Below are 12,168 nucleotides of genomic sequence, written 5' to 3'. Positions count from 1 at the left end.
TATAATCCAGTCAGAATAGAGGAATTGTGTGGTAGGAGCTATTAAGAAATTATTTTAGAGGACGGGTGCGGTGACTCATGCGTGTAATTCCAGCACTTTGGGAGGCCAAGGTGGGCGGATCACGAAGTCAGGAGATCGAGATCATCCTGGCTAATAAGGTGAAAACCTATGTCTACTAAAAATACAAAAAATGAGCTGGGCTTGGTGGCCAGGGCGCCTGTAGTCCCAGCTACTTGGGAGGCTGAGGCAGGAGAATGGCGTGAACCCGGGAGGCGGAGCTTGCAGTGAGCTGAGATAGCGCCACTGCACTCCAGCCTGGGCCACAGAGAGAGACTCTGTCACAAAAAAAAAAAAAAAAAAGAAAGAGAAGAAAAGAAAAAAAGAAATTATTTTAGAGAGAGAGAGGAAAAGAGGTCCTTGAAAGGTTCTTTTCCGCAGCTCCAAAAACATTTCTTGTCTAGCATGAAAGTCCTGGCTCTTGGACCCAGACTGGCAACCTGTGATATGCAAATGCAGACCATTAGAAACTGGGTCCACCCAACACGGAGATTCCCACCGTTGTTCTCTTGCCCTTGCCCCAACATATGCCTGACAGCATGGTCACCCCCACATATCCCCACGTGTGTAGAACATTATGGCGCCCTGCATTTACATATTAAAGGACCGGGGTGGGAAGGCCAGTTTTTTCAGGGCCTACCTAAATGACATGCCTGGTCAAACCAATCCCTTGAGCCATGGAACTGAAATCAGACACGGCCTCCTCCAGCCATCATGTAAAACTAGCTAGTATCCTCCAAATGCAGAGTCTCCTCTTTTGGCTTTGGAGCCCCACTCCGTGTCTGTACCAGGAGCTTCTTCCTTCTGTCTTTTTGCTTCTTTCTTGCCTATTAAACTCTCCCCTCCTTAAAAAATCACTCCACTAGTGTCCGTGTTGTTTTATCTAATTCAATGTGAGACAAGAGCTCTGGTGTTCCTCTGCTCATCGGAGGTATATTACTTGTAAATTCACAAAAGTAAATAAAGAATATATGATAAATGCTTTTGTTAAGTACAGATTATTACAGTTACAAAAATGAGGAATTTTTCATCTAACTTGATAGACTAATGAAATCAAAAGGGAAGCAAATGCCTGTGTTAGACAATTGCTTGCACACTGCTGGTCAAATAGCCTCAAGACTAGAAAGAAAAACAAAAATAGACTGCATATAGGAAAAATAATTCACTTACTTGTAGCTAGATATAGATTTCATTAATTTCTTACTAAGGCTTGTTTTTAACTTGATTACAGCCTTAGTACCCTGGCACAGTATAATATTAACAAAACAAAAATTAGACATTGTTCTCCATCTACTTTGAATCACCAATCATTCTCAACTATTTTTTAATGTAGAAATTTCCAATTAAAGTAATATCTTCAAATAGTATGTTTATATTTCTAAACTCGTTGATTAGAACTGACAACTGAAGTCAAAATACTGGTACTTAAGAGTGGGCAGACCAAATAATGAAGTAAGTTTTGATAGTTAAAGCAGTATTTCCCAGACTGTAATGGATGCCTCTCCAATTGCTAATTGCTATGCATATCTTTAACAATGTTGTCTGGTCACACGCATTTTGGAATCTTGGGTTAAACAATTTAGATAGGCTTCAGGTCCATATGAACTCTCAAAGCCTTTTACATACTCATGTGCCTTATTAAGCATTGGGTGGAGGATACATTGACAAGATTATGTTTATTTCCCAAACTTATTTGATAATGGAGACTTTACTTTCATTAACATCTGAATTATGTCCCCACAAAGCTTACTTCTAATTGGGTATGGACATGCAAAAACATGCCTAATATTTTAAAAGTTTAAGAAATTATGAAGTGATTGACCTTCATAGCCATTAAGATATTTCAGCTTTCATTCATTTTAACATTTCAGCTTTCATTCTAATATTTTAAAAGAAAGGGAATACTTATATCATTCAACCTACCTAACATTATTATTTATCTGACTTATGCTTAACTTAAACTTATAAAGAAATGTGAGATGGTATGAAGAACTTTCTAAAAACTAGAATAACAGAATAGGCTGCACTGAGAAAGGGAGCTCTCTGTTCTGAACATTTTTCTAACAGTATTCTTGCATTAAGTAACCCCTAGATACATCCAATGTCTTGTTTGCCATAGGTAACAAGGGTTCATAGAGAAATTTGATATCCGCTTCCTTAATAGGTGTCTAAGTTAGGAAATGATTGGAAGCAATACAGTTAGATGATCATTGAATCTTTTCTTAACATGAATGTTTCTGCAAAAATTTACCTCAGTATTTGCACTACATAGTAATGATATGAATCTGACATGGCTACAGGCTTTGGAATGCTTTAAATGTATTTGAATTCTAGACATAGATGTTTTACTGTTAGATAAATAAATATCAAATATGACTAAATCATTCATTCTGAAGTTGCTTAAGAAATGCTTAGACATTCATACTGTATTCATATTCAGTGTTTTATACTATCTTTGAGAAATACCCTTACATTTCTGGAAAGATAATGGAATTTAAAAAATATACTATACAGACTTTAGGAGCAAATATTTTAATCTAGTCTACGTCTGGAAGTAGTAATGACTTAAAGGATTAAGTCTGTAAGTGTGTTACCCTTAAAGATAGTCTCATGGAATTGAAAGCTGCACTTGCTTCCACCACTAAACCAAGGAAAGTTGTTACTGTGGTAATGGTAAACTGCAGCTCAATCTTTGCTGAAGTGTTTGCCATAGCTCTTTATTCCCAAATCTACTTAGCTCACTAACCCCACTCTAAAATAAATAGACATACAGAAATAATATAGGCTTCTTTTGAATCTTAGTTACTAGAAAAATCTTGTTGACCACATCATACTCACCCCATTTTGCTTTATTATATTTAAGCTTCAGTAGTATTCCTATCAAAATTTCCATTACATTTCTATTAGTTAAACTTTTTACAATTTTTCTTCTAATACAAATAGATTACTTCTGAATAGTATTGAGAGGTGACTATGTGCTAGCAGCCCTCGCTCTCAGCGCCTCCTTGGCCTCGGCATCCACTCTGGCAGTGCTTGAGGAGCCCTTCAGCCCGCCATGGCACTGTGGGAGCTCCTCTCTGGGCTGGCCGAGGCCGGAGGTGGCTCCCTCTGCTTGTGGGGAGGTGTGGAGGGAGAGGAGTGGGCGAGAACTGGGGCTGCGTGCCATGCTCACAAGCAAACGAGAGTTCCTGTGGGTGCGGGTGTGGGCTCGGTGGGCCCCACACTCGGAGCAGCTGGCCGGTGTCACCGGCCCAGGGCAGTGAGGGCCAGCAGCTGTGGAGGTTGCGCTGGGTCCCCCAGCACTGCCAGTCCGCATGCACCTGCTCAAATTCTCCCTGGGCATCAGCCACCTCCCTGTGAGGCAGGGCTCAGGACCTGCAGCCTGCCATGTCTGAGCCCCCACCCTCTGTGGTGGGCTCCTGTGCAGCTGGAACCTCCCTGATGGGCACCGCTCCCTGCTCCATGGCACCCGGTCCCATCGACCGCCCGTGTGTTGAGGAGGGCAGGCACAGCTGGGGACTGGCAGGCAGCTCCACCTACAGCCCTGGTGTGGGAACCACTAGGGGAAGCCATCTGGGCTCCTGAGTCTAGTGGGGACTTGGAGAAATTTTATGTCTAGCTAAGCAATTGTAAATATACCAGTCAGCACCCTGTGTCTAGTTCAAGGTTTGTAAATACACCAATTGGTAATCTGTATCTAGCTAACCTAGTGGGGAGGTGGAGAACTTTTCTGTCTAACACTGTGTGTCTACCTAAAGGATTGTAAACGTACCAATCACACTCTATGTCTAGCTCAGGGATTATAAATGCACCAATCAGCACCCTGTCAAAACGATCCAATCAGCTCTCTGTAAAATGGACCAATCAGCTCTCTGTAAAATAGAACAATCAGCAGGATGTGGGTGGGGCCAGATAAGGCAATAAAAGCAAGCCACAGGAGCCAGCCAGGCAACCCACTCAGGTCCCCTTCCACTCTGTGGAAGCTTTATTCTTTTGCTCTTTACGATAAATCTTGCTGCTGTTCACTCTTTGGGTCCATACTGCCTTTAAGAGCTGTAACACTCACTGCAAAGGTCTGCAGCTTCACTCCTGACAGCGAGACCACGAACCACCAGAAAGAAGAAGATCCAGTCACATCTGAAGATCTGAAGGAACAAACTCCGGACACACCATGTTTAAGAACTGTAACACTCACCGCGAGGATCCACAGCTTCGTTCTTAAAGTCAGTGAGACCAAGAACACCAATTCCAGACACAGTATTACTCAACACAGTGGACTATCCAGAGAGCCTGAGGCATGGTGTTTAAGCAGGGATCTTGAAAGCAAACAGTCTAACTTCTCTACTTACCCATTTCACTGAATTATTGTGAGACTTCAACCCAGTAAAATGCTTAAAATAATGGCATATTGTAAATACTCAATAAATGTTGTTGTTTCATTACTAACAAAGAGGATTAGTTAGGGCTAACAGTTCACAGTTCTCCAATGGTTCACCTTAATTTAATAATATTGTTGCTTGATGCAAAACTCCAGATGGTAACAATATATTTTTACTTTCATGTTATTTTCTAGTAATTTCCATATGCATATATTTACCGATTCATTGTAGGTCTTCTTCCAATATAATGCACATTTTATAAAAGCACAGACTTTTGATCACTGTTATATCTCCAATATTTCTGACCATTTCTGCATTTATTAAATCATTGATCAACATTTCATTAAATAACAGATAATAATTTTCCTTAGGACATTTGCATGTAAAATGGGTGGAAAGGCCAAGAAGAAATTAAAGGAATTCTTGAGTATTTAAAAGGAAATGGGCATTCCTGATTTTTCCTTACAAAATTGTATTACAAAAAAATAATAACATTCCAACCACAACCTGATGGCCAGATAGGTAAAGATATCTAAATATTTTCTAAAATTTAACCAAGATTAATATCAGAAAGTAGAGGTATGTGTCACATTTTTTTATCTTCTGGTGTAGTGATACTTTTGTAGTTTCTACAAGGAGCAAATATTGCCTTTACAATAAGAAAAAATGTACCCTAATAAAAGACAAAAAAAGCATGATTTAATTCTTTAACACAATCTAAAAATTTTAAAATGAAACACTGGATACCATAAAAATGTGTTACTATATTTTTTGTTTGTCAAACATCTAAAATTGAGATGAACTGAGATAATATCTGGTACCTAGGATACCAAGACATTAAATTAGTCCACAATTACAGGTGGAAAAGTCTATGCCCAAACGGTAATGTATCACAGTCTAGCAAAGGGTATTTCTCCCCCAAAGTCATTGATATTATTTCTAGAATATTTGTGGAACATCTTTTGCCAAGACCAAATGTGACTGATTATAACCTACCCTTCTACCCAGGTCCACATTCATTACTTCACAAACGACAAAGTTATGTGAGAAAAAGGAAAAGTAGTGTGAGGGAAAATAAAGCAAATATGCCACAAAGAATCTTTCTCTACCATTTTGCCAAGACTACTTCTTCAAATGTCTTAAGTTAAAAACTCTAATACTAGATTATTTATAGGTACAATAAGATTTTTCAGAGATAGCTTATAAAAATCTATATAATTGAATTAGTGATTTAATAATAAAAATAAGAAAAAAAGGAACTATCTGAAGAGATGTTTAAATATTCTAATTGGATTAACGAGCATAGTAATACGATTTTTCACAGGTGTTTATATAATTTAATACAAATAAAAATTATTTATATTATTACTAAATACTTCAATGTGTTGACTTTAAAATTCAAGTCAATCTATGTTTTCAATTACCTATTTTCATTCAAAATAGAAAAAATAAATGAGTTTGGCATTTTGGTATGTTTACTAATAGAAAACAATGGCAACACGATCAATGAATGATTCAGTTAAATGTAAGGTTTGTTACAATTTTTTGAATATATTAGATACCCCAGATTTAAATTCAATCTAAAAGCATATATAAGTCTTAGATGACTTATTATATAGGCATTTTATAATTGCTTTTGAGCAACCTGTAACCAAAGGTGTTTGCAGACTAGGCCTTAGATTTACACAGTCCCAGCTGCATTTTCATTCTTTAATAATATTAGTAGAATAAAATATTATTTAGAGTAATATTAAACAGTAATACCAAACTAAATGCCTTAGCAGAAGATAGACTTTTATTTTTTGCAAAAACAAATAGCATTGAATTCTGGTTTTAGCTACAACATGTAAAGATATTGGTAGTCATCACTCCCCTCTTACATCAAGGGAAAGGCTGAACAAACAAAATCAGCCACTTAAATTGGACTCATCAGGGAACTGAGGTCACAGTGTAAACCCCAACCCACCTTTAGAGACAGATAAATACAGTGAATCACAGCTTAAATCAGCTTATAAGAACCAGAAGCCATCAGAACCATAAATTGGTAGAAACACTTAAACAGTAACTTTGACAAATTGCTAGAGGCATGTGGAGACTTGTGTGAGAATGAGAATCTCCCAGGGTTCACATCCTTAGGGAGCCCCCACATTTTAATAATTTTAACATCCAGGAACCCCACTGCATTCTTATAGTAAAGAGGCAAAAAAATCCCTTTTTTTGTTGGGGCAAGGATGAGAAAAGAAACCCATTTTGAAATATGCCCAGAGTATCAGTCATAACAAAGGCCTCCCCAGCAAGAGAAGAAATTTACCAGAGCCTTAGCTGATGTGGGGGAAAGGAAATTAGCCAACTATAACCACTCTAGAATGTCCTAAATTACCTAAGGGGAGGGGAAATCAAGCTGTGAAACAGTTGTAAGGTCACAGACCCACTAAAATAATGAGTCTTAATCAGATAATTCTAGACTTCCTCTTCTCCCCCTACACTTTACCATCACAACAACATGGACGCAGTATAATATCAGTAGATTATAGCTGAAAGAGCCAGAAAGCTCAGACTCCAAGAGAATCTCAAAAAAATTACAAGAGAAATTAAGAAAACAAAAAAAGTCACTTAAGGAAACTGAGACCTCTGATACCTAAAACCACAGCAACGGTTAAAACAGCCCACCTTCTAGCAAAATTAACATAAAACCTGACACTAAATACCTTTTTGCCACAGTTCCTATTACCTGATGTATCATAACCGGCTTTCAACAAAAAACGACAGAGCATGCTATAGGCAAGAAAAAAAAAAAACATGTGAAGGGGCAAAGCAAAAATCAAAAGTAGATGTATATATGGCAAAGATATTGGCTCTATCAAATCTGACATTTAAAATAAGTATGATTAAATGCTAAGGACTCTAATGGAAAAAATCAAGACAACTTGCAAGAACAGGTGAGTTACAAAGGTTGAGAAAGGAAAATGCTAAGAAAGAATCAGAAGTGAAACTAGAAATAAAAAACACAGTAACAAATAAAGAGTGCTTTGGTGAGTTCACCAGAAAAGTACCATTGAGCTTGAAGATAGATGAACAGAAACTTCCCAAACTAAAATATAAAGAAAAAAAAAATACAAGAACTATAGAACAATTTCAATATGTGTAACTACAAATAATTGGAGTACCAGAAGACAGAGACAATGAAAATGAAAAAAAAATATCTGAAGTAACAGCTTCCACCTGAGCTCATCTTGCTCTGCTCATATCCATGGCCCAGGTAGGAAGCCAGTTTAATCGACAATGTGTTCTTCCTAAACTTGCACAGAGCCTGAAGTTGTTCTGTGCCTGACTCAGGTTCAGTTCCGCTCTGGACCAAGGCTTACTACTGAACCATTTTACGGCCTCTGCAATGGAGTCACCTCACTCTTTGCGGTGGAAGACCTAAAGAACAGCTTACAGACATCTAAGTTTACTCCCTTCTCACACTTAACAATAGTCCAGAGAAATTAGGTAACATTAAACTCCTTTCCTCTCCCTGCCTACCCATGGTTCAAAGCCAAAACATTTGGTGCAGACACTACTTAGGTTGAATTGGGGTAAAAGATATTGGCAGGGAGACCCAAAATGCCATATCTTTCTTCCAAGAGTCTGATATGTGAATAAGGGTAAAGTCACCTGACATGTTCCCCTCAAATTACTTAATACATATGTCTGAAGCCTTCATTTCTTTTCTGTGACATCTTTCTTCTCCCCACAATTTAATTCTTTTATTAGAATAAAAGGGGTAAGTTTTTCTTCTTGACTTCAGCTTCATACCTAAAGTTTAATGGCAGGAAAGCACAGAAGAGAAAGAACAGCACAAGCTTACCTATAAAGGCACCCAAAGTCAGTGGTTTTTAAAAACATATTATCAATTGTCATTAATATTAACACTAATATTATTAATATTGATCATTATTAATATGATTAAGATTAATTTGGTCCAGATATCTATTTTTATGATGTAAATCTGAGTCTAAGGCCTAACAAATGATCTCATGCCTCCTGGTTCATCTGCTGACCCCACTATTCCCTATTCCAAGATTCCACTATTCCCTATTCCAACCCAGGATTACAATTGGGTTGGTGCAAAAGTAATTGTGGTTTTTGCCACTGAATGTAATGGCAAAAACTGCAACTACTTTTGCACCAACCTAATATTCATAGTAAAACACACGCACACACACAAGTCACTACATACAATATTACATTCTTTCAGAAATAATTGCGAGTTTTTGAATGCATGGAGTAGAGGTGGTTTTCTTGCAACTAAATGCCAAAAATAATTTTCACTGATGAATCAAAGCTGCCACAATGTAAACAATAGCACATCTCATGGTTAAAGCAATCAGTAGAGGAAACATCAAAATTTGCAAAAAAATTTTTTCTCAAAAATTGCTAATTTGCTGGTAATGAACTCCACTCCTGGTTATATCATTAACAGAAATTAAAAGAATATTATTTTCTTTACTTCATCTCCTCCTACCATTGAGAAGCTCCAGAATATATTTTATAACTGAAATTAAGGGAAACAGCAGTTAAAGTAGCATATATTATCTATTTGTCCCAGTGAATTCCACATACTTGCCATTTCATTCTCCTTCATAAGGAACGGCTTTAGTGAAGGGAAGGAATTTTCCAAATGCGACTTTTCAGAAGCAATTCAGGGGATGTCATAGGACATTTTGAGGCTCCTCAATCCGAAAACAGTCCTCTCCCTTTCAGCCCAAACCAGTATAATTTTACTTGTTTTTAAATGTGATCTCCCTAGAAAGAACAACAACAACAAAAAGTTTGAAAGCTTCTGGTATAGAAGAGTGAGTCCTGGAAAAACCCAGGAGTTCTGGCATTTAGTAGCAGTTTTGTCATTAAATTTAGAGAAATTTCTCAATAAGTCCTACTGGGTATTTCAGATCATGCTGGATTACATGCTCTCAAAAGTCACCAGCAGATATCACTTTTAGTAATTTCAGTATTCTGCTGAAATCCATTTCTTATTAACCTCATTAGAATAATGTAGTTATAGGATCTACTTGTAACCGAATTAGAATTCTGCTTTGAGTAAATCAGAAGACATTACAATTGAAAGGACAAGACATATGCCCAATTGATATTTACATATTTTCAAGTATCTAATAGTGTTTTTAATGGAGCTTAGTTAAATATTTAATACATTTAAACAATAGTGAGAGAAACAATACACACATATAATCATAATATGTAAATGTTTTAACATCAAACTGAAACTCAGAGTTATAAATTAATGCAGCATAAACTAAAAACAGGTTATGTTTTTCTTCTTTTTCCAATTAAAAAATAAACCTTTTTCTTTCTACCTTATGAGAAAAAAAAATGGCCTAGTCATTGTTCTTCTTAAACCAATGCTCATAAGCTCTGTTGACATTAACATCCAATTTTAGTCCTGAGAACTACTTTGGTAGTTTTCTGCTCATTTAACATGTATTTTGCATCTTCTAATTGCCAGACCTGGGTGTAAGTTTCTGAGGTCCAAAGATAAATAAATTAAACCTTCCCACATTTGTAAGATTAAAAGTTTGATGGAGGAAGCAGAAATCTACAAAACTAATTACAGTGCATATAGTGTGGTTGTGAATAGTAAGTGAGGGAACAAATGCAGTAGCACAGCGCCCTGTGCACAGGGATCACTAGGCACCAGATCTTTTTAGAAGCACCTATTGCTTTATTTCTAACAATTCTCCATCCACTGTTCATGCTAGGGTAAATACTGTCCTAAGGACAACTTGGCATAGTAGACCAAGCAAAGGCATCGCATTATTGGACTGCAACGTAAACTAATAAAATCACAACCTGGTATCAGACAGACAGGTTTGGAACAATGCTTACACTGTACCAGTGTATCTCACCTGAGAGAGAGTTTCTTACATTGAGATTGAGTAGGAAAAGAATTTGGAGGGCAAGCAAAGTGTCAGTGGTCAACTAAAGTCTTTAGAAAGCTGAGTTTAAAGGGAATGAGTGCCTGCTTCACCTCTGGACGTTTGGGACGCAGCACTTTCGCTGTGGTCCCAGTGTTATTATCACAGGAAGCAGTAAAGCAAAGTGCCTCCTGGAAAAGCTGTTTGGAAGGCTGGGGACAGAAGGCGGAGGGGTTCTCCCAATGAACACCCTGGGGGCACAGAGTCGTTTTAGGGAACAATCAAACTTCCCCGATTTTTGGAGGAAAGTATAGGAAGTAAGTTAAAAGGGAGAAAGTGCCTATAGCATAGAGGCATCTCACAATTATGGCAAGGGAAACAACCAAGTCCATCTGGGCCATATATCCAGAGGCCGGTAGTGAACAGAAGTATCTCAATGCATGCTAACTGGAGCTGTATCAATGGCTAATAATTAAACTTCTTACCCGCATAATGCCATGAAGCTATCTTAGATCAACAGATCTTAAAAACCTGTCTGGGTGTAGGAACTAAAGGAAACACAATATAAATCTGAAATGACCAGGTTTACCCAGAATTGACTAAAATTAGGTAGTTTCCCTAAAAACACGAAGTCACTTTTTTTCCATGCCTGACATTTTTGGCCTGTGATTTTGAATCTAGGACTCTAAATTATAGTTATTATTCTTCTTATTAATGAATAGTCATGTCGGAAGTCAAACACAGCTTGTTTTTAAAGCAGAAGCAGAAATTTTTGCAAGGATCCTACTTAGATACAACAACATGGCTATTAAGAAAGCCTGTAGTTCCAGCTACTCAAGAGGCTGAGGCAGGAGAATGGCGGGAACCCGGAAGGCGGAGCTTGCAGTGAGCCCAGAATGCCCCACTGCACTCCAGCCTGGGCGACAGAGTGAGGCTCCGTCTAAAAAAAAAAAAAAAAAAAAAAAAAGCGGGAGAAAGGCAGAGATGAAGAGATGGAGGAGGGGAAGGGTGTTCCCAGGTCTGAAGCCCCAATAGTACCTTTCAAGAAGCGGACTCAAGTGGTGGCCTTGGCCCCTTCTATCTGTAATTCCCGCAGCTCTGGTCAGGGCAGAAATCTCCGTGGCTCTATGAAACATTGTCTTGGGGCAATTAGTTTGGTACGCACATCGCTGGCGTTAACATATGGAATTGTATAGTGGACGCACCTGACAGCGAGGCATACCCGCCCCCGCAAGTCTACCCTGAGAATGACCCTGTATGGCAGACGCAGCTGAAGGCAGTTCCGAGCTACGGAATCCAGGAGTGGCCAACCCAGAGTCATTCCTTATTTATGAGAAACATCTGAGCCCCTGGCCCTTCCTGTGGAACGCGTACAGGAAATTGAGGCCCTTCGTTTTGGCGTAAATGAAGGTTGCCAGGTGGAGATTGTTAGGGGGAGGGTACTAAGTGAAAATACTATGTAAACTATGTGCCTTTTGCAAACAATTGCGGTTCTCCTGTCCAACCTGCCACTACTGGACTCTTTCCCGTGTATGTAAGCCCTTAATAAAACCCCTTGTGTCCTTAAAAAAAAAAAAAAAGAAAAGAAAGCAATCTAACATCACATTTAGCACTATGATTAAGTAACAAAGCACTGATTGGTCCCTGCAATAATATACAGGCACAGGTTGTGTCAGGATTAAAAAATTATATTTTCCATCATGTCATAGCAAAGGTAAGATGACTTACACCAAAATATTGCGACAGCTTCTTATAACATAAAATTAATTAACTTGAAAAGATCTGTGGTTAGAGTTGATACATTTAAATTATTCTGT

General features: G+C 38.1%; 1 long non-coding RNA gene across 1 annotated transcript in view; it reads right to left on the bottom strand.

Annotated features, from left to right (window-relative positions):
• Window positions 1–11,916, bottom strand: part of LOC117076812 — a 36,044-nt gene extending 24,128 nt beyond the window's left edge. Inside the window, exons 1-2 of the long non-coding RNA XR_004434480.1 lie at window positions 11,390–11,916; window positions 9,042–9,224 (exon numbers count right to left, since the gene is read on the bottom strand). This is a non-coding gene — a long non-coding RNA (uncharacterized LOC117076812). The remainder of the gene's footprint in view (window positions 1–9,041; window positions 9,225–11,389) is intronic.
• Between the last annotated feature and the right edge of the window lie 252 nt (window positions 11,917–12,168).

Source organism: Trachypithecus francoisi, unplaced genomic scaffold (assembly GCF_009764315.1).
Source record: "Trachypithecus francoisi isolate TF-2019V2 unplaced genomic scaffold, Tfra_2.0 Lachesis_group0, whole genome shotgun sequence".
Classification (NCBI taxonomy): Eukaryota; Metazoa; Chordata; class Mammalia; order Primates; family Cercopithecidae; genus Trachypithecus; species Trachypithecus francoisi.
The sequence above is the reverse complement of the archived record's forward strand: the minus strand, read 5'-3'. Positions and strand labels throughout refer to the sequence as shown.